Source organism: Pan troglodytes, chromosome 18, assembly GCF_028858775.2.
Source record: "Pan troglodytes isolate AG18354 chromosome 18, NHGRI_mPanTro3-v2.0_pri, whole genome shotgun sequence".
Lineage (NCBI taxonomy): Eukaryota > Metazoa > Chordata > Mammalia > Primates > Hominidae > Pan > Pan troglodytes.
This window is the reverse complement of record NC_072416.2, coordinates 32,865,540-32,888,965: the sequence shown is the minus strand read 5'-3', so window position 1 is coordinate 32,888,965 and position 23,426 is coordinate 32,865,540. Positions and strand designations below refer to the sequence as shown.

General features: G+C 44.2%; 1 long non-coding RNA gene across 1 annotated transcript; it reads left to right on the top strand.

The window, feature by feature from the left end:
- The first annotated feature begins 522 nt into the window (after nt 1-522).
- LOC129137433 (uncharacterized) lies at nt 523-12,991 on the top strand. The gene is made up of 3 exons (XR_008540011.2): nt 523-2,828; nt 7,108-7,190; nt 12,811-12,991. It is a non-coding gene; the product is annotated as an uncharacterized LOC129137433 (long non-coding RNA).
- The last annotated feature ends 10,435 nt before the right edge of the window (nt 12,992-23,426 follow it).

Here is a 23,426-nt window from a genome sequence, read left to right as displayed (position 1 = left end):
TTCCAGGGGAGTGAACTGTTCTGTCTCACTGACATTTCAGGTGCCACTGGGGTATAAAAAAAACTCCTACAGCTAGCTCAATGTCTGCCCAAACAGCCACCCAGATTTGTGCTTGAAACCCAGAGCCATGGTGGTGTAGGCACCTGAGGGAATCTCCTGGTCTGCGGGTTGCAAAGACCATGGGAAAAGCATAGAATCTGAGCTGGATAGCACCGTTCCTCATGGCACAGTACCTCAGGGCTTCCCTTGGCTAGGGGAGGGAGTTCCCCGACCCCTTGTGCTTCCCAGGTGAGGCAATGTCCCACCCTGCTTTGGCTCGCCCTCTGTGGGCTGCACCCACTGTCTAACCAGTCCCAATGAGATAAGCCAGGTACCTCACTTGGAAATGCAGAAATCTCCCGCCTTCTGTGTTGATCTCACTGGGAGCTGCTGACCGGAGCTATTCCTATTTGACCATCTTGCCAGCCACCTGGAAGGATATCAAAATATTCTACCCCAAAATATGGCTCCCTGGTATAATGAGTGTTTTAAACTAAAAACTCTTAGAGACCATCAAGTACTGGAAGAGAATTTTCCTTATCTATGCAGAGACAGGACTGACCCGCTGAGGACAAGTGTTCTAGTTCCCCTGCCTCTTATTCTCCATTGCAAAAAGAAGACCAAAAATGTAACCACATCTGAACAGACCCCCCTTTGAAGATAAGCACTGTTTCCAAGGACCATGTAAATTCCAAACAGAACTATTCACCTGTTAATTTCTGTTCCCTGGTCATCATACTGCCCCTCAATAGAATTCCTCTTCTCCCTACTCCCATAACCTGTTTTCTGTAATCTCAAGATGATGTATAAGCTTCTGTACCTTGTAAATTGAAAAAACTGATTGAGGCAAGTCTCAATCCTTTTAGATTTGCCAGAGTTGCCCACTTTTGGCAAAGATTTGCCAAAATTGCTCTTGATGTGCACCAGGAGACAGGTCTATGTCTTTCTCCAAAGACGATTTTGAGGGCTTCAAGGAGAAAGGGCAGATATTGAGGGAATACACAATTTTCATGTGAGAGGGGGTAGAGGAAATAGTCATTCCTGCCTTCCTCTGGCTCAGTGAATCTGCAGTTTTACATACAGTAACATAGACAGTAGGTCAGGGGAAGTAATCAGATATGCATTTGTCTCAGGTGAGTGGAGGGATGACTTTGAGTTCTGTCTTATGGTCCTCGCTTGGGCAGACAAATTATTAATTTACATTGCCAAGGTGAAATTCAACAGAAATGATTTAAGGTAAAGATCTTGGAGCCTACAAGGAATTTCCTTATGGGCAAAATGTGAGGGAGGTATGTAGCTTTTTATCTTTGTAGCCATCTTATTTAGGAACCAAATGGGAAGCAGGTTTGTGTCACCCAGTTCCCAGCTTGACTTTTCCTTTTGGCTTAGTGAGTTTGGGGTCTCGAGATTTATCTTCCTTTTACAGCCTATTTGGGAAGTTGAGTCTTCATTCTGAAGGCGTCTGTGTATACACGTGAAATAAATTTGTATGCCACTCTTCTATTCATCAATCTGCCTCAGTAACTTTCAGCAAAACTTTAGGGGGCAAAGGGCCCTGGGCCCCACAGTTATGGCACTGTGAGCAAGATCATCAAAATTGTTCTTTTTTTTCAGGAAGCCACAGCAAAGGGAACCCAGGAAACTGACACCATGGCAAAAGTGTAAGAATTTCGTACCAGCCAGGCTCCTGGCCTGGTTCTCTGTGCAATCCAGTTGAGCAAACAGTAAAAATCACTATCTGTCTCCTCTGCAAGGTTTGATTAACGGCAAAAAAAGGATCTGTGTGGCTAGTCTTGGGGTGTGATGTCTCTGGTGTACTTTTGGTATTTTGTGGTATGAATATTCATATCGTTTGATCCCTTTCCCCTCAGAAACAGCCTTTTTTTGTTGTTGCCATTTTTCTTTGTCCTTGTCCTTCTGTGTTGTTCTGTTGTAAAGAGGGGCATGGAGTAGAACATGGACCTGGAAAGCCTATAAGCCTGCAGTTTGAGCTGGCTCTGCAGATCAGTCAGTTTTGTAGTTCTGACTAGACCTGTGTCTGTTAAGATAAACTTTGCTATGGGTCCCTGAAATGAAAACCAGATGAGATTTTCCACTCTTCTTGTTTTATGTCCTTGAGATCTTGACTTGTAATTAAGTGCAGATACTTCTTCTTAATCTCTGCTATCTGGAGGGCATGATTTTTGGGGTTACACTGAGAGAGGAGAAAGGAAGAAGCTGGTCGGGGGGCAGCTAGGGTGGTTCCTCAGTTCAAGCAAAAGAACTGCCTGCAGACACAGATAAAGAAACTTGCACAGGGGGGCTTGCCTAAGACATGTCCACAGCTGCACAGATAAGAAAGGCTACACAGGTGACTTGCCCAGACATGCCCTGCAATGGAAAATTCCATTCCCTGACACATGTGCAGTAAGAGGAGCAAAGCAATATGGAGTAATTTGAGCTAAGGGCCCACATGCACACTAGAAGGATGGGGTGGAGCTACCAGAAATTCATGCATTATGCAAATGAGACACCCAGCCCTCCTTGGTTTCTTATAAAAGCCTTTGTATTCAACTGTAAAAATGGCAGCCTTCTTCCATGTCCCCTCTCTGTGGCAAAGAACTTACTTCTTTCACTTATTAAACTTTCACTTCAACCTCACCTTTTGTGTCCATGCTCCTTAATTCTCTTGGTCCTGAGACAATTAACTCTGAGTGAAACTTCGCAAAGAGAGACTGCTTTATTGTGGTGCACTGGCAAGACTGTAACAACATCAGGTGGCCAGTCTGAAAAGATTGGGAATCTGAGAGGTAAGATTTTAAGCAGCACACTTGTCATTCTGAACATGTCAAGCTTTAAGGGGAACTTTGTCTTAAAAGGGTCTCATTCTTAAGAAGCTTTTGCCGTATTTGCTATCTTAGGTCTATTTGTGAGACAAAAAAATCTAGGGGGTTCATGGGGACTGCCTCCTTTATGCGCTCTCAAGGAATAAGTCTTGCTTATATGGAAAAAATCTGGAAATTTACCACCTGGGCTTTAAATGAAGAGGCTTTTGGATTCAGTTGCTATTAGAATTAAGTACTCAAATAACAATTCTATGTGATAACGTAATCTGATTTGCAGTCTTTCCTATTAAACTATGATTTCCCTTAAGGCCAAGATTAAATCTTCTTTTTCTTCATGTCTCCAGGGCTTAGCATATTGCCTGGTGCATGAAAGACACACTGTAAATGTTAGCTGACTTGAGTTCTGCCTTTTTTTTTTTTTTTTTGATACAGGGTCCTGCTCCAGAGAAGTAGTGGCTCAAACATGGCTCACTATAGCCTAAAACTTCCAGGCTCAAGTGATCCTCCCACCTCCGCTTTCCAAGTAGCTGGGACTACAGGCACACACCATGACACCCAGCTAATTTTTTACTTTTTGTGGAGACAGGGTCTTGTTATGTCGCCCAGGCTGGTCTTGAACTCCTGGGCTCAAGCAACCTCCACCTCAGCCTCCAAAAGTGTTGGGATTATAGGCGTGAGCCAACACACCCGGCCTGAATTCTTAGCTCCAGCTGCCGTAACAAAATCCCATAAACTGGGGGGCTGACAACATAAATGTATTTGCTCATAGTTCTGGTGGCTAGAGTCTGAGATCAGTGAACCAGCATGGTCGGGATCTGGCAAAGGTTCTCCTCTTGGCTTGCAGACAGCTGCTCCTCACATGGTAGAGAGAGAGAAAGAGAGATGGCTCTCTGGTATCTCTTCTTATAAGGTCACTAATCCCACCATGAGGATCCCAGCCTCACGACCTCATCTACACCTAATTATCTCCCAAAGGCCTCATCCCATCTCTATGTACCATTACATTGGGGGTTAGAGTTTCAACATACAGATTCTAAGGGACATAATCCAGTCCATAGCAAGCTTATATCCAATTGAGAGCCAGGAGTCCTGCAAAGAGGAGTCCCCTGACACCTGTTAGAAAATGGGCTCCACGTGTCAAGGGATCCATCCTCATCATTAAGATATAGGCTGAGTGGACACAATGGCTCCCACTTGTAATCCCAACACTTTGGGAGGCCAAGGCAGGTGGATTGCTTGAGCCCAGGAGTTTGAGACCAGCCTGTGCAACATGGTGAAATCCTGTCTCTACCAAAACTACAAAAATTAGCTGGGTGCAGTGGTGTCATGCCTGTAGTTCCAGCTACTTAGGAGGTTATTAAACCTCCGGGTAGGAGGCAGGAGGATGGCTTGAGCCTGGGAGGTGGAGGTTGCAGTGAACTGTGATTGCACTACTGCACTCTAACCTGGACCACAGAGTGAGACCCTGTCTCCAAAGTGGGGGGAAGATACAGGCTGAGCAGACTGTTATTGTTAAAAACACTGTGCTTTCCTCTGTGTACATACAAACTCTTCTGCCTTCTCCAGGGCAGTATAAAATATAACTACACAAGCTCAAAAGAAACAAGTGCACAAACCTAAGCCAGACTCAGGTGCATATGTGAAAAGTTCTGTGTAAACTCAAGAGATTCTTATCAATGATGCAAGCCATCCTGAATATAAGCCTGTTCCCATACTGCTGGACTCTCAGATGGGCACTATTTCTCTGCAAAAATATTAGGTTGGTGCAACGGTAATTGTGATTTTTGTCATTAAAAGTAATAACATTGCTTAATTTTTGCCATTACTTTTAATGACAAAAACGACAGTTACGTTTGCATGAAACTAATACTTTATTTATTTATTTATTTATTTCCCCTTGCTGAGATCAGATCTCTCTCCTTCTGATCGTTATTGAGGTATGCTCCATGCCTTGAATCCAGGAAAGCTATATAGAGAGAGACTTGTTAGGCCATCCTCCTCCTCCCTCCACCACCAATAGCACTGTGCTTGAATATTAGATCAAGAAATGGCCTGACAGCCCAAGACCCCTTCTAAATGAAATTAGCTTGAGACTTCTGACAAGAAAGAAAGTATTCCGCCCAATGACTCCCGTTTAAAAACCAACTCAAGAGTAACATACTACTTATGCGCTCCAGTGAGACTTTAGAAATAGATATTGAGGCCATATAAGACAGTCCAGAAATTTTCCAGAAAGACTAATAGTTGTACAAGCCTCTTTTTTTAAACTTAAATGTTTATTTTAAATTCCAGGGTACATATGCAGGATGCTCAGGTTTGTTACACAGGTAAACGTGTGCCATGGTGGTTTGCTGCACCTATCAACCCATCACCTAGGTATTAAGCCCACCATGCATTAGCTATTTTTTCTAATGCTCTCCCTCCCTCAACCCCGACAGGCCCCAGTGTGTGTTGTTCCCTTCCCTGTGTCCATATGTTCCCATTGTTCAGCTCCCACTTATAAGTGAGAACATGTGGTGTTTGATTTTCTGTTCCTGTGTTACTTTGCTGAGGATAATAGCTCCCAGCTCCATCCATGTCCCTGCAATTGACATGATCTCATTCCTTTTTATGGATGCATAGTATTCCATGGTGTATATGTACCACATTTTCTTCATCCAGTCTATCATTGATGGGCATTTGCATTGATTACATGTCTCTGTTATTGTGAATAGTGCTGCAAAGAACATACATATGCATGTATCTTTGTAACAGAATAATTCATATTCCTTCGGGTATATACCCATTAATGGAATTGCTGGGTCAAATGGTATTTCTGGTTCTAGACCTTTGAGGAATTGCCATACCATCTTCCACATTGATTAAATTAATTTACATTCCCAGCAACAGTGTAGAAACATTCCTATTTCTCCATAACCTCATCAGCATCTGTTTTTTCTTGACTTTTTAATAATCACCGTTCTGACTGGTGTGAGATGGTATCTCACTGTGGTTTTGATTTACATTTCTCGAATGATCGGTGATGTTGAGCTTTTTTTCATATGTTACAAGGCTCCTTTTTAAAGTATTCAACTAAACCAGAAATTACTGTATTCAGATGTTTATATTTATCTGTTTATTTCCTGCCTTCCCACTCCAAAACATAAATTCTTTTGGGAAGAAGGGAATGTATCTTGCTAATCACTGAATCCCCATTGCCTAGTACATAGTGAAGATTTCGATAAATAGTTAACAGACACATTGACCCATCTAATCTCTCCCACCCTCTAAAAGTGGCAGAAGTTTAATGTGATGAATGCGTGAGGTGACCAGAACACTAAGGAAGGCCTCTCTGAGGAAGTGAGGAAATGGCATTTGGTTCAAGTTCTGAATAATGAGACAGCCATGTAATGATGTTGAGGGGTAGAGTCCTGTCTTAGTCTATTCAGGCTTCTATAGCAAAATACCTTAGGCTGGGTAATTTATAAGCAACAGAAACTTATTGCTGATGGCTCTAGAGGCTGTGAAGTCCAAGATGAGGATGCCAGCAGATTTGGTGTCTGGTGAGGTCTCTCTCTCTGCCTCAGAGATGGTGCCTTCTTGCCACACCCCAACATGGTGGAAGGGGTGAGCCAGCTCCCTCTGGCTTCTTTTATAAGAGCACTAATCCTGCCAGGCACGGTGGCTCATGCCTGTAATCCCAGCACTTTGGGAGGCTGAGATGGGCAGATCATGAGGTCAGATCGAGACCAGCCTGGCCAACATGGTGAAACCCCATCTCTACTAAAAATACAAAAAGTAGTTGGGCATGGTGGCGGGCACCTGTAATCGCAGCTACTAGGGAGGCTGAGGCAGGAGAATCGTTTAAACCAGGGAGGCAGAGGTTGCAGTGGGCCGAGATTGCACCATTGCACTCCAGCCTGGGTGACAGGGAGAGACTCCGTCTCAAACAAGAAAAAACAAAACAAAACAAAAAGAGCACTAATCCCATCCATGAGGGTGGAGTTCCATGAAATAATCACCTCCTAAAGCCCTACCCCTTACTACCGCCACAGTAAAGATTAGGTTTAAACATGATTTTGTGTGTGTGTGTGTGTCTGTGTGTGTGTGTAAATGTATGCAGTAGAAGGTGAAATTTTGCTACAGGGATATATTGTGTAGTGATGAAGTTAGAGTTTTCAGCATATTCATTCCCAGAATAAAGTACATTACCCATTAAGGAATCTCTCATCTTTTTCCACCCTCCCACCCTTCTGAACCTGAGCTCCATTTTCTACTGCTTGTCATCTGAGGCATACCAGTGACCCAGACCTGTGGGAGACAGCTGAGAACATCGTCACAGGGAAGGTAAAGCCGTTTTTAAAGGTTTTAGTTGGTGGATATTTATACAGCATTTACCATCGGTGGCTACTCTTCTAAGTGCTTCACATACAAGAACTCATGTAATTCTCACGCAACCCTATGAGGAGGGTACCATTAGTATCCACGTTTTACAAATGCGGGGACTAAGGCCCAGAGAGTTTAAATGACTGGTCCAATGTCACACAGCTAGGAAGTAGCTGAGCCAAGATGCACCCCAGTGTGCAGGCTCTTTTTTTTTTTTTTTTTTTTTTTGAGTGAGACGGACTCTTGCTGTGTCACCCAGGCTGGAGTGCAATGGTGCGATCTCAGCTACTGCAACCTCTGCCTCCTACGTTCAAATGACTCTCGTGCCTCAGGCTACCGAGTAGCTGGGACTACAGATGCATGCCACCATGCCCAGCTAATTTTTTGTATTTTTAGTGGAGACGGGGTTTCACCATGTTGACCAGGCTGGTCTCAAACTCCTGAGCTTGGTGATCTGCCCACCTTGGCCTCCCAAAGTCCTGGGATTACAGGCGTGAGCCACCGCACCCAGCCTGTGCAGGCTCTTAACAACTGTGACTATAGAGAACACTGCCTTTGGATCCAAGGAATCTCTGGTCGTGACTGGGTCACTGTAACACATTAGTAAATCTAGACACCTACTGCAACTTATGTGAGAAGTTTTCCTGATTTATTTTTTATGAATATCATGATGGTAGATGGCAAGAAAGTTTCAGGAACATCTAACTGTCTGAGTGGTCTTGCAACAATCTAGCAGGGTTGTTGAGAGGTTTAGTTAAGATAACTTGCAAAAAGCTGTTGGCAGAGTGCTGTGTGCACGGTAACCACTCCACTAATAACAGCCACCCCACCAAACCCTGCTTGAATCCATTATATTGTTAGTCTCTGCTGTAGCTTCAGGATTTTCAGATTTTCCAAGCAGAGACTGAAGAGCTAAATGATCCTCCAACTCCACATGTTGGACAAACTTCAATTGAATAGATTCACAACGCAAGGTCAGAGTGTCCTTACACCCGTGACCAACACTTGGAAGAAAAGAGGCTGCCAGTTCTCATGATGGAAAAGCTCTGTGACCAATTCTGCCAGCTGGCGCATGAGCCACAGAAACAGTAACCTATCCCATCTCCCATTTCATAGATAACACCTTTGAAGGCATGAGTTTATTTACAGCAAATGTCGGGCCTCTGGTCCTCTCTGATGTAAGTGAATTTCAAAATACTTTAAATTCAGGATAAAGCAGCAAAATGGGAAAATTTTTACACTCCAATAAGACATCATTACTGGCAAGCATATTGCACTTTCAATATCAGACTGAAAACCACCAGTGCATGAAAGGGAATGAGGGCATCAGCGTGGGCATCAGCCGGCTCAATAGATAGGGCCCTGCTAGGGAGGAAAGGAGCTCTGGGGGCTCCTTACAAAAGACTGTCCCTCCCCTTTCTGGACCGTTAGAGGTTTCCAACGATGGCACGGTTTTGAGTCCACTTCCTGCACAGGGGATGGGGTGGGGAGAGTGGATCCTGTTTGCATCTGTACAGTTATTCTAGGGTGTGTTGACTCACGTTAGTGGAGGAGGATAAGAGGGAAGGTTGGGCAGGGGTCATTAGCATTTGGATTGTACGAGTAAGAAACTGATGAATGCAAAGTACAGGCTGCGGTGACACATAAGAGGGGAGACCAAGAGCAGACACCAGAAGTCCCTGAGATAGGCCAATTGCTCTTAAATAGGGGTCTCACATATGGGAAATGGAAGAGAGGGAGAGAGGAAAGGAGGGGAAGTAGGGAGGAAGGAAAGAAAGAAGGGCCAGATGGAGGGAGGAAGAAAGGAAGAGACGGAGAAGAGAAAAAGTGAAGGAAATCAATTAGAAAGGAGGATGAATGGAAGGCAGTGAGAGAAAAAGTTTGTATTTCTTGAGGGTACCAGCTATGAGGCAGACGTTTTCTGCTTAATTCTGTGACAGAAGGGCCTCCTGCATTCATTTATGAATAAAGAAACTGAAAGTCAGAGAAAGTTCAAGTTCTTTATCATCATATGGCTGAGTCAAAGCCCAAGCTCGTTCTACTCCAATATGCCATTGGCTCTTCCCCTGTTTTTCCTGAGCCAGATGTTCAAAAGGGCAAGTTCAAGGCTGTTAAAAACACCGGAAATGCCTGTCATCACTCATTTTCCATGCCAGCCACTGCGCTAGACACTTAATGCCAGCGTCTCACTGAATCATTAAAACAATATCCCCAGCACTTTGGGAAGCTGTGGCAGGAGAATCACTTGAGGCCAGGAGTTCGAGAACAGTTGGGCAATATAATGAGACCCCCAACTCTACAAAAAAATTAAAAATTAGCCAGGTATGGTGGCACATGCCTGTTGTCTCAGCTACTGGAGATGCTGAGGTTGGAGAATTTCTTGAACCCAGGAGTTCAAGGTTCCAGTGAGCCATGATTGTGCCACTGCACTCCAGCCTGGGCAACAGAGCAAGACCTTGTCTGTAAAAAAAAAAAAAACAAAAAAACCACACCCCCATTCTACAGAAAAGGAGAGAAGGTCAGAGAGGCCTAACTGAGGTCACACAGCAACTCTGCAGGAGAGCCAGCATTCTTATCTGAAGTCTCTTAATTCAGAACCATTAACCTCAGTTAAAATCTCAGCTGAGCTGTTAAGGAGTGGTTGCAGGGCTTCTACCTTATAAGCCTGTGATTGGCTGCATAGTGGATGAAGATGCCCATGTTCTAATCTTCGGATCCTGTAAATATATTACTTTACACGGCAAAAAATACTTTTCAGATGTGAGATGGGAGATTATCCTGCTTTATCAGGGTGCACCTCATACAATCACCGTGTCCTTATAAAGGAAAGAAGTAGGCAGGAGGGTCAGAGTCAGAGAGAAAGTTGACGATGCTATGCTGCTGGCTTTAAAGATGGAAGGGGAGGCCAGGCACGGTGGCTCATGCCTGTAATCCCAGACCTTTGGGAGGCCCAGGCAGGAGGATCACATGAGCTCAGGAGTTCAAGACCAGCCTGGGCAATATAGTGAGACCCCCATCTCTATAAAAAAAAATACAATAAATAGCCAGGCATGGTGGCATGTGCCTGTAGTCCCAGCTACTTGGGAGGCTGAGGTGAGAGGATTGCTTGAGCCCAGGAGGTGGAGGTTGTAGTGAGCTGAGATCATGCCACTGCACTCCAGCCTGGGCGACAGAGCAAGACTCTGTCTCAAAAAAAAAAAAAAATGGAAGGGGGCCATCAGCCAAAGAATACAGGTGGCCTTTGGAAGCTGGAAATGGAAAGGAAACAGATCCTCTTTCACAGCCTCCAGAGGAAACACAGGCCTGTGACACCTTGATTTTAACCCAGTAAGGTTTATTCCAGACTCTTGCCCTCTAGAACTGCAAGATAATAAACCTGTATTGTTTCAAGTCACTGAGTTTATGGTAATGTGTAATAGCAGCAAGAGAAAACTCAGACGGAGCCTCAGTTTCCTTATCTGCCAAATGGAAATTATAATCTTGGACCCGCCTGTTCCATGGGACTTTGATGATGATTACCAGGAGAGGCATCAGAGCCCTGGCAATGGAAAGTGATTGGCTCACCGGTAGTAAGAAGAATTTCCCAACAACAGTATAGGTTTTTTTAAAAAGAAAGAACCCTGCAGAAGAGGGCATCAAGGTGCCCCAGGAAGAGAGGACTGAGGGTGCCATGGTGGATTTTTACTTTAATATGGTTTGTCTGTGTCCCCACCCAAATCTCATCTGGAATTGTAGCTCCCATAATTCCCACATGTCATGGGAGGGACCCAGTGGGAGGTAACTGAATCGTGGGGGTGGATCTTTCCCATGCTATTCTCATGATAGTGAATAAGTCTCACAAGATCTGATGGTTTTATAAAGGGGAGTTCCCCGCACATGCTTTCTTGGCTGCCACCATGTAAGACGTGACTTTGCTTCTCCTTCGCCTTCAGCCATGATTGTGAGGCCTCTCCAAGCATGTGGAACTGTGAGTCTATTAAACCTCTAGCCTTTATAAATTACCCAGTCTCAGGTATGTCTTTATTAGCAGCATGAGCATGAACTAATACAGAGCCTAAGGGTAATTTGGGCCCTATCATCCATGTTGGTCATGATAAATGATTACATTTGTAGACATTTTGGTGCCTTGATGTCAGCAAGTTTTGCACAATGAGTTCTGACATGCATGCTATGCAGAGATGTATAGAAATTCTAGTTTCTTACACATTTTAGAAAAGAAGCCTGGTACCAGGTGTCTGCTTCAGATAATAGAAAAGTCTAATTACTTCTGAATTCCTCAGCTAAGGAGTTTTGCCTCCGGGTGGTCTGCTTGATGGCCACCAGGGGATCTTTGCTGCCCTCAAAGATGAAATGTGTCCTTACGCTGGCCTGAATGCCATTCCCACTAGGACACATCACATGGGCTATGGTGTCCAAACCTGTTTTTTCCTGTCCAGAAAGGGTTCATCCAGGCCTTCTGCATCTCAGCCTCTGTTCTTTCAGAGTTTTCTGTTTTGCTTGCTCCAGAAATAAGCTAGCTAGTCTACTGGGCTCAATGAAGAATGAAGCCGAAAGTTGGGGGTGATTGTATCCTGATGACATTGTTCGAGCTCCTGGATCCAGCTATGCCTGAAGCCACCTTATGCTGAACTTTTCAGTTAGGCAGGCCAAGAAATTTTCATTTTTTCTTAAGCTGGTTTGAGTTGAGTTACATAGAACTAAAGCATTTGGGATACCCTACTATGTATGAGGCTCCATACTATAAACCTTTGCTGCATCAATTCTATAGAGTAGAATTACTTTTGTTAATAGATGAGAAAACTGAGACACAAATGACTTAAGCAACTTGCCCAAAGTGCAATCGCTCATAAGTAGTAGTGGATTTCAAACCCAAGTTGGAGTCGAAAGTCCTTGCTCTTTTCCCAGTACGAGTTTTTAACTTTCATTTACCTCGAGCACAACTTGGGGGGCCATAAAGTCAAATTGAAAATGCTGTTTCTCTTGGGTCTTTACTCTTGCACTAAAAATAATAGAACACAGTTGTTGTTAGGTCCTATGATGGAAACTCTTAAAACTCTCTGCTGAAAAATCTTATGAAGTTTCTGTTCAGAATGTAATGCTCGGTAGTAAAAAGATACAAGCTCTCTGTAAAACACTTTATATCAGAAAACGTGTTGTAAAAGCTGTTGGCCGTCAGGTAGTTGCCCAAGGAGTCATTTTACTTAAATTCAAATACCACCTAAGAATACTTGATGGCTGGCAATTTACATTAGGAAGGAGTTGTCTGTTACTATGCATGGGAGATTGGAAATTGCATCTGGAATAGAATCCACAACTTTCTTCTCTTCCCCGTCCTCAGTTTCTGTGTTTGTCTGCGCAGCTGAGGTTTTTTTCTTTTTTTTTTTTTTTTCTTTCTTTTTTTTTAAACTGTTTTGTTGATCTGGGCTTTGGGTGAGAAAGGAGCCTTTTTGTTCTGTTGACCTACCTAGATATCAAAAACTCCAGTGCCTATAGGGGTATGTAAATGAACACACAGACAGGGTAGTATTTTTTTTTTTCAAACACCCTTGATTTTTTTTTTTTAATCTTTAAACGTGTACAGTAACCAGCCAGGCATGGTGGCATGTGCCTGTGGTCCCAGCTACTCTGGAGGCCGAGACAGGAGGATGACATGAGCCCAGAAGTTCGAATCCAGCCTGGGAAACATCTCCAGACCTCATCTCCAACTCTAAGAAAAAGAAAAGAAAAATGAAGAATCATTGCTTGCATCCCAAATAAAATATGAGGTCTTGAAACTCGCTGTGTCTTCTCTCTACTCTTCATTTCCTGCCTTTAAGGGGAGCTGGAAACAAACATGAATGGCACAGAACCTTGGTGGTAGGGACACAGTGGAGAGTGAGTGTTGGGGATAAGACAGAGAGGAGATGTGTGTAACTGGGTGGCCCCAGAGACTGTGAGGCCCTTAACAGAAGTCTGCCAGGCTGAGGGAGCAGGTTGGATGGCACAGGTTATATATCCAGACTGGGACAGGTTTGAGACACATGTAAGTCTAAATGTCTAACAGAAAACTGGAAGAGCTAGAATGGAGGTTTCATGAGGGCCGGGGTTGTGTCTGTCTCGTCTCTATGCCCACTGCTTAGGGCAGGGTCTGGCATAGCACAGATGGGCAATAAATGTTTTCTGAATGAATTGATCAACGAATAAATGAATGAATGCTGGACCAGAATTCAAGCAAGAAGTTGAACCTAAAGATGAATGCTTTGGAGTCTTTTTATATAGATTCATTAGCTGAAACCATGCAATTTAATGGAGTAGCCTAAGAAGAGAGTAAATAGAGATCAAAGGAGAACCAAGGAGAGATCCTCATGGGGAAAGACATTTAAAGATGCTGGTAGGACATTTAGAAGGGCTGCTAAGAGGGAAAAGAGGAGTCAGTGAGGTGAACATACAGGCTGACAACAGAGAGATCATATCAAAAAGTGGGTCTTCTATTCTGAGGCTTAGAACCATTACATCAGCCTTCAGAGAAGCCACAGCTTGGAATCCTAGAAGGACGAAGGCCTGCTGGCAACTGAACAAGAAAAGAGTGGCAGAAAAAGCAGCAGAACCGAAAACCTCCACAGCTTGTTAAATCCTGCTTGAGGCAAAGGAAAGCAGCCTCTAAGCCCAGCAAATTCCAGGAAACTGTCAAGAGGAAGGATTGCCCTCCCCAAGACAGCACAACAGCCTCATCCCAACAGGGCCAAGAGACCTAGCCAGGTTGTCATTGAGCAGGCTTTGCGGTGGCCAGAGAAGCCATACTGCCAGTGAGTATTGATCCTCCATTGTTCCTCCCTCCAAGCAATTCCAAAGGCTCATCCATGCCCCTTGGGTCTGAGCTGCTCACAACAAAACAAAAGTATCGTCACACTCAGCAGCTATGATACTTGCTAGTCTTGTGCAGTCTTTGATTAATGATTTTGTTCATAATTTTGTCATCTCCTCACTGTCTTCCCTGAGTAACCCCCAAGTTATTGCTGTTTATGTAGAAAAAAACATTGTACTGGTATACAGGGAAAATTACTGAAGTGGCAGGACTTGAAATTGATCTTCAAAAGACAATAGTGTTATTTATTTTTAATTTTTATTGATGCTTTCATTGTTCTTCAGATAGGAGGAGGAACCTTTGCTGGTTCTCTTGGAGGAGAGGGAGAGAGATCTAAAATATCCTACTCCAAAAATTAATGTGACCTTTGTACCTTACAAGGTCCCTTGTGCCAGCCCCGGCGTGAGGACGTCGTATATATTTAGTCAAGTAAATTCATGCAATTAGAGGACATTCACTGACAAACAACTCTTATTATTGTGGATGAAATACAAAGATAAAAACTTCAAGGTCAAAAACTACTCCTCCAGCTGTAAGAGGTAAAGTTACTGCCTGGGGCAGGACACGGTCGCTCATGCCAGTAATCCTGCACTTTGGGAGGCCAAGGTGGGAGGATTGCTTGAGCCCAGAAGATCAAGACCATCCTGAGGAACATAACAAGATCCCATTTCTACAAAACGTTAAAAAATTAGCCAGGCATGATGGTGTGTGCCTGCAGTCCCAGCTACTTGGGAGGCTGAGGCAGGAGGATCACTTGAGCCCAGGAGTTCAAGGCTGCAGTGAGCTATGATCACGCCACTGCACTCCAGCCTGGGCGACAGAGCAAGATCCTGCCTTAAAAAAAAAAAAAAAAAATTACCTCCCCAACCTAGTCACCATTCACTCCAAGCCAGACACTCGGTCATTGTTGACATTCCATCTGCTTCTTCGTTTAGTCCCTAAATCAAGCTATTTGATTTTATTTCACAAATCTCTTTCAGATCTGCCCTCAACCTTATATTGCTACTGTCACTGCCTTCTTTTAGGGTTTATCACCTCGGGCTAGGAAGGATAACTGTCTCTCTTCTGGTTTTAGCTAGGAGGGATTTGTTCTGGTAACCATATTCTATACTACTAATTACCTTTGTCAAATAAAGTGAGTCTTTACTCTCTTATTTTTAAAAAACCTCCTAGGAATCTAATTTTTTTCAAAATAAATTTTAAAGCCCCTACAGAATTTTCCAGTCTCATCCACTTCTACTTCTGCCATTTTTAACTGACATCCCAGCCACGCTGAGCATCGCTCTGATTTCAGAATGAATGCGTCGTGTTCCCAAGATGATTTCATGCTCTTGCCTCCCTTTTTCCAGAATCCTTTTCCCTCTTTTTGACAGAGCAATTTATCTCCTATGACCCCCTTGACAGTCCTTCGTGGGTCTCGAACTGGGTCCCCCTTGCCCTAACTCACCCCGTCTATATCCTCAGTACTGAGGCAAGAGACCCATCATGGCCTGTGTTTTGGGAGCTGCAAGAGAGGACACAGTCCTCCAAGATAGAGTTTTATCTCTGCTATTTATTTTTTGAAAGGTCCCCAGAGAGGAAAGGACAAATAACACTGTGTGCATTCAATATGTGAAGTAGTGAAAGGGGACATGTCAGGCTGAAAATATTATACAAGGTGAGATGCAAAAAGCAGCACAGAATTGCTTTCTGGCCCTGTATCCTTCCTGCCCACTTGCTAAGCAGCTCCCCAAAGCCCCACGTAGCAGCTGGCCACTGTTCTCACCCAGAATTCCAGGAAATGAATCCCAGCTCTCATCAGGGGCCCAGGACAACCTGCTCTGTCCTGCTAGGAAAACAGGACTAGGGATTCTTCCTTCAAAACTGTACTGCAGCTCGTAGAAAAAAGAACTTAGCAGCCTCCAGGAGAAATGAAGCTCAAAATTACATGCACACAACTCGATTTTTATTATCGAAAAAGAATAGCATATATCAACATGGTCTAATAGGCAAACAATACATAAAGATGTACAATGAAAAGAATGTCTGTCTCTCAACTCCGGTGCCCTAGCACTTACTGTGGACCTCCTAAAGATACAAAAATACAAAGTAAGTGTTTACCTTATACAAAAATAAGCATCTGCACGTTTTTTAAATAAATGGAAACACAGTAAAAATACTAATCAACACCTCGCAGTTTTTTTTTTTTTTTTTTAGACAGATTCTTGCTGCAACGCCCAGGCTGGAGTGCAATGGCGCAATCTCAGCTCACTGCAACCTCCGCCTCCTGAGTTCAAGCGATTCTCCTGCCTGAGCCTCCCGAGTTACTGGGATTACAGGCGCCCACCACCATGCCTGGCTGATTTTTGTATTTTTAGTAGAGACGGGGTTTCACCATATTGTCTAGGCTGCTCTCCGACTCCTGACCTCAAGTGATCCACCCTCGTCGGCCTCCCAAAGTGCTGAGATTACAGGCATCAGCCACCGTGCCTGGCCAGCACCTTGCAATTTTTAAATTATACTTAAGATATACTTTGAAGATCGTTCCACATAAGCCCATAGACATCTTAGTCCTTTATAATGGCACAGTATTCAGTTGTGTGGCTGTGCCATAATTAGATCAGCTTCCCTATCAATAGGGGCTTATTTTGTTTTCAGTCTTTGGTATTAAAATTGTTGCCACAAACAGGTCACACATGTGTCATTGTGCACATATATCAGTATCTGTGACATACGTTCACAAAAGAAAAGACTCTGGGTCAAAATTTACGAAAGAGTTCAGGTGTGATGGCTCACTCCTGTAATCCCAGTGCTTTGGGAGGCTGTGGCAGGAGGATTGCATGAGGCCAGGAGTTTGAGACCAACTTGGGCAACGTAGAGAGACCCCATCTACACAAAAAATAAGAAATAAAAAATTAGCCAGGTGTGGTGGCATGCACCTGTGGTCCCAGCTACTCTGGAGCATGAGGCTGGAGGATCACTTGAACCCAGAAGTTCAAGACTACAGTGAGCTATGATTGTGCCACTGCACTCCAGCCTGGGTGGCAGAGTGGGTTTCTGTCTCTACAAAATGTTATGAAAGTATAAACTTTTAAAAAAATGGTCTACTTTTTTTTAAGGTCTTTCTGTGGATGGTTGATCCCTGGCTTTGTGATTCATTCCCCATGGCCCTGTTGGGCTCCAGTGGGGAGCAGCCGGCTCCCAACACAAGGATTGGCATCACGTAGCCTGGCACTACATGCAGGGCAGCAGAGCTTGGGATATTTTGGTGTTTTCAAACCTATTGTCTATATACAAACCCTTAGTGTAGCATTCAAGGCCTTTTACAATCTGACCTTTCACATACTAAGGTGATTTAGGCTCTATCTACAAACCAAACCTCTGCTCAAAAACTTGAGAGCAGACCCGTCCGGGAGGGAGGTGGGGGGTCAGCCCCCGCCCGGCCAGCCGCCCCGTCCGGGAGGGAGGTGAGGGGCGCCTCTGCCCGGCCGCCCCTTCTGGGAAGTGAGGAGCCCCTCTGCCCGGCCACCACCCCGTCTGGGAGGTGTACCCAACAGCTCATTGAGAACGGGCCATGATGACAATGGCGGTTTTGTGGAATACAAAAGGGGGAAAGGTGGGGAAAAGATTGAGAAATCGGATGGTTGCTGTGTCTGTGTAGAAAGAAGTAGACATGGGAGACTTTTCATTTTGTTCTGTACTAAGAAAAATTCTTCTGCCTTGGGATCCTGTTGATCTATGACCTTACCCCCAACCCTGTGCTCTCTGAAACATGTGCTGTGTCCACTCAGGGTTAAATGGATTAAGGGCGGTGCAAGATGTGCTTTGTTAAACAGATGCTTGAAGGCAGCATGCTCGTTAAGAGTCGTCACCACTCCCTAATCTCAAGTACCCAGGGACACAAACACTGCGGAAGGCCGCAGGGTCCTCTGCCTAGGAAAACCAGAGACCTTTGTTCACTTGTTTATCTGCTGACCTTCCCTCCACTATTGTCCTGTGACCCTGCCAAATCCCCCTCTGTGAGAAACACCCAAGAATGATCAATAAAAAAATAAAAATAAATAAAAAATAAAAAAAAACTTGAGAGCAGACAATAAGAGTCACCAAGATGAACTCAAATTATGATTAACTTTCCCTAAAGCATGCAGACACCAAGCCCCATGTTACATCTTCCCAGTCTGCCCGCAAGGCCCTAACAGCCTCCCATTCATATCCCATAATAGTCTCTAGCCACATCCAAAAGGGCAAAGAAAAGTCTAGAGATTTAAGACCTCAGGCATTCTCGATGAGAAATAAAGGTAGATTCAGGGTTGCAAACTCATACACCTACAGGATACCGCCTACAAATACAAACTTTACGTTGTGATCAAAGTTGTTGGAGCCTCCACTCGGCAGCTCAGGCCCTGCCCAAAGGGGGCAGCCACTGCTCAGCTCAGCTCTACTGTCTTATGGGAAAGCCTAGTATCATAAGACTTTGCACAGCTTCAAGACAAATTGGAAATCCAGATTTGTACGTAAAGCCTCCCAATTTTGAAGACTCCAAAAATAACATTGTAAAAAGTTAATCCTGGCCAGGCGAGGTGGCTCATGCCTGTAATCCCAGCACTTTGGGAAGCCAAGGCGGGCAGATCACAAGGTCAAGAGATCGAGACCATCTTGGCTAACACAATGAAACCCCGTCTCTACTAAAAATACAAAAAATTAGCCAGGCGTGGTGTCACGTGCCTATAATCCCAGTAGTCGGGAGGCTGAGGCAGGAGACTCGCTTAAACCTGGGAGATGGAGGTTGCAGTGAGCCGAGATCACGCCACTGCACTCCAGCCTGGGCAACAGAGCAAGAATCTGTCTCTAAATAAATAAATAAATAAAGTTAATTCTATGCGGGATGAAAAAAAAAATGCATATAGTCAGATTAGGACCAAGGGCCCTCTGACCTCTGCTCTAGGTCTATCCTAGACATTTTGTTCTCCTTTCCTCTCCAGACAGGTTCATCCCAAACACTCAGCATCAATGCTTCCAACCCCAAGTAATAGAAACACTACAAAGGGCTCCAACTTACAGCGAACGTAGAGGTGAAACGTTAGACCTGCTTTTGTTATAAGGAACATTCAAAAGGCCAGTCCTAGCCTGTGCTCCAACTGAGTGTATGAGACTCACACATTAAGTGTGTTGAGGACCTCACAAGACAAGATATTTAAGAGCTACCATGGTAAAGACCAACTGGCAAAATGAATGGCTTGCACTGTAAAAGCAACGAGCAGTTGGATCCACTTAGGAAAGCTGCATTGCTTCATCATCAACACTGAAGCTGCTTCATAATCGAGCCTTCTTGACCATTTCCCATTTCCCAGGTGATGTTCTTTCCTTGATCCTTTGAAATGAGACATGTGCTCCTTCCTAAAGCACCTCAGAGAAGCAGCAGAAAATCTGGGGGCTTCTCACACCCATCCTTGCCATCCCCCCTTTGAGTGGGATGTGCAAATTTGCTTCTCCTTGGAACAGCCTCTTGTACATATGGCATGTTCTTGGAGATGTGCTTGCATCTCAGGGAACTCACTCAGGGCATGGTTGCCACCAGCATATGACCTTTTTCATCAGAACAAGAACAGGTGGATAGATACGGGTCCTTGGGTTAACAGTCAACAGCACCCCAAATCTGGTCACCATTGTGTAGGCAAGAAAGCAAGAAAGGATTTAGATACCATATGACCTTGATTCCTCATTGCTATGTTGAAATGTGAAAAACACTGGGAGAGATTTGAAGTTTTCCACATTTGTCATCTAAACCTCGCTGGGAAATCAAAAGTACTTCTCTATATACCCCCCTCTATTGGCTGCCCATTCAATGCACTACTCTTGTGATATTACCCTGATTTCCTTTGGGCTTTGGATATGGGGGATTTTTTTTCCAGATGCTTTATTTTACCCTAGTCAAAGGGTGGAAACGTGTTGTCACTCCTTCGTTGGTTCATTCCACAAATATTTATTGAACATCTTTGTTTCAGACACTGACCTGGCTGTTGAAAACATTGATTGATAATAGTTGTTGTCTTCTCACTTCTGACTTCATAAAGCTTACATGTGAACGTACAATCCAGTTTCCCTTGACCTAGGCTAGGCTAATTAGTAAACTCCCTCTCTGGAATTAGGAGAACACAATAGCTCAAAATGTTTGAACCCATCTATTCCAGCTTGGCACTCTTTGGGGGACTTTGTGGAAGTCCCTGATTCTTGGACCCTTCAGAATTGCTTACATTTTTATCCGCAGGGATTCCTGGGTGCTTACCCATAATTCTATTTCCCATTTTCCAGCCTTCCCATCCATCCACAAGTACTCAATATACTTCCAATAAACCTTTTGGTTTTTGTTTGCTGGTGTCAGTTTTTATTGCTTGGAAACAAAGAGCCACTACTGTTTTGGAAGATGCCTCCAGCCTTCCTGTCTGGGCACCAATCATAGGCTGTTAGAAGCAGCCAGGCCACCTCTTGAACACTTTGCTGCTTAGAAATTTCTTCTGCCAGATACCCCAGGTCATCACTCTTAAGTTCAAACTTCCACAGATCCCCAGGGCATGAACAATTCAGTCAAGCTCTTTGTTATGGTGACGTTTGCTCCAGTACCCAATAAGTTCCTCATTTCCATCTGAGACCTCATCAGCATGGCCTTCACTGTCCATATTCCTTTAAGCATTTTGGTCACAGTTACTTAAGTCCTTAAGTCTGTAAGAAGTTCCAAACTTTCCTTTACCTTCCTGTCTCCTTCTGAGCCCTCCAAACTCTTCCAACCTCTACCCATTACCCAGTTCCAAAGCTGCTTCCACATTTTAAAGTATCTTTATAGCAATGCCCCACTCCTCGATATCAATTTTCCATGTTAGTCCATTCTTGTGTTACTATAAAGAAATACCTAAAGCTGGGTAATTTATAAAAAAAAGAAGTATATTTGGCCCACCGTTCTGCAGGCTGTGCAGGAAGCATGGCACCAGCATCTGCTTCTGCTGAAGGCCTTAGGCCTCTTCCACTCATGGTGGAAAGGAAGGGGAGTTGGTGTGTCACATGGCAAGAGCAGGAGCAAGAATGAGAGGTGGGAGGTGCCAGCCTCTTTTAAATGACTTGATCTCGCTGAACTCAGAGTAAGAACTCACTCATCACCACGAGGATGATGACACCAAGACATTCATTAAGGATCCACCCCCAACACCCAAACACCTCCCACCAGGCCCCACCTCCAACACTGGGGATCACATCTCAACATGAGATTCGGAGGGGACAAATACCCAAACTTTATCACTCATCTTATCAAAACCTAGAGTGCTTTTTTTAAAATCAGTTTTACAAAAACAACCAGGTGGAAATAATTAAACCCATGCTATAGAATACATTTCATGCAGTTTGCCTCTTTCTCTCTCACTTCTCTCTCAATGCTTCCTCCTGAAATTGTAATATCTAAAGTACAGTTTTAATGATAACTATCAATGTCTTCTCATTAGGATAATATTGATGTAGTTCTCAGGCAGCAGTGGCTAGGAAAATAGGCAGTTGTGGCCCTAGTTCTCACCTATTTTGGTTTCTTCCTTGTTTAAACTCGCCCACTGTGTAAACATAGCCCACTGTTGGGAACAAGCTCCTACATTCTATTTAGTAATTGCTTTGCAGCAGTGCAAATATCCTAACAACTTGTCTTTCAGACTCTCTGTGTATTGTAGCTTCCAGTCCTATTCTCCTATAGGGAATGTTAGATGCACCTCAAAAGCAGTCTGGCTCTTTCTAAGCTAAGCTCCTACATGGCAGCAGAAAACATAAATTGTTCTGGTTATTTTTAGAGTCCAGGCAGATAATGCAAACAAGGAAAGATGGCTTGGTGTAAGATGTCTAAGGTGTTGGAAGCCTATGACCAGGAGCCTCTGTACCCTTCCCGTAGACCCAGCCACCAATTGGCTGTTCCATGCAGAATGCTGGCCCATGACTGCCAGATCTTTCTGTTTTTTCAAGACAAGTTTTGAAATCTGGATTTGTAGGTGAAAGCTACCACTTTTTAGATGTTGGCAATTAACTACAAAGGAATCAACACTGTTTTGGGAAGGTTTTGGCCTGTGGACTGTCGGTTTTCAACTCTGGGTCTTCTTCCTTCACCTTTTCTCCAATGCATCTCACTACGAATCAGCCTGCTGTGCTTCTGCATACTTTGAGCTTTATGTTTTGGTTCATCTTTATTCTTTTTTTTTTTTTTTTTTTGAGATGGAGTTTCGCTCCTATTGCCCAGGCTGGAGTGCAATGGCATGACCTTGGCTAACTGAAACCTCTGCCTCCCTGGTTCAAGCAATTCTCCTGCCTCAGCCTCCTGAATAGCTGGGATTACAGGCACCTGCCACTATGCCCAGCTAATTTTTTGTATTTTTAGTGGAGACGGGGTTTCACCATGTTAGCCAGGCCAGTCTCCAACTCCTGACCTCAAGTGATCCACCCGCCTCAGCCTCCCGAAGTGCTGGGATTACAGGCGTGAGCCACTGCGCCCGGCCAGTTCATCCTTATTCTCTTGCCTTGTTGGGAATTGATAACCTCCTAGTCCACTTGCTTTATGGGAGGGGTTCCCAACCCCGGGGCCATGGTACCAGTACCAGTCCATGGCCTGTTAGGAACCAGGCCGCACAGCAGGTGAGTGGATGGTGAGCAAGCAAAGCTTCATCTGTATTTACAGCCATTCCCCACTGCTCACATTACCTCCTGAGCTCCACCTCCCTTCAGAACAGAGGCAGCATTAGATTCTTATAGGAGTGTGAATCCTATTGTGAACTGCACATACGAGGGATCTAGGTTGTGCTCTCCTTATGATAATCTAATGCCTGATGAGTTGTCACTGCCTCTCATCACCCCCAGATGGGACCATCTAGTTTCAGGAAAACAAGCTCAGGGTTCCCACTGATTCTACACTATTGTGAGTTGTATAATTATTTCATTATATATTACAATGTAATCATAATAGAAATAAAGCACATAATAAATGTAATGCACTTGAATCATCTTGAAACCATCCCCCAACGATTTGATCCATGAAATAATTGTCTTCCATGGAACTGGTCCCTGGTGCCCAAAAGGTTGGGTAGCATTGCTTTATGGTATTGCTCTAGGAACTACCCCAGGTTCCAATCGTCAAGTGTCCTTGACCTCACTGCAGATCTCCCAGCCTCCAACCTCTGTTTGAATGCTTTCCATGACAGGGAATTTTCTATCACCCATCAGATGCCTTCATAATAAGGAGCCATGTAACATAGTGGAAAGGATGGGGATCTCAAAGTAAAACAAATGAGTTTAGATTCCAGCTTGGTCGCTCTGCCTGTGTAAGCCATGGTTTTCTCATCTGTTAAACAAAGTCT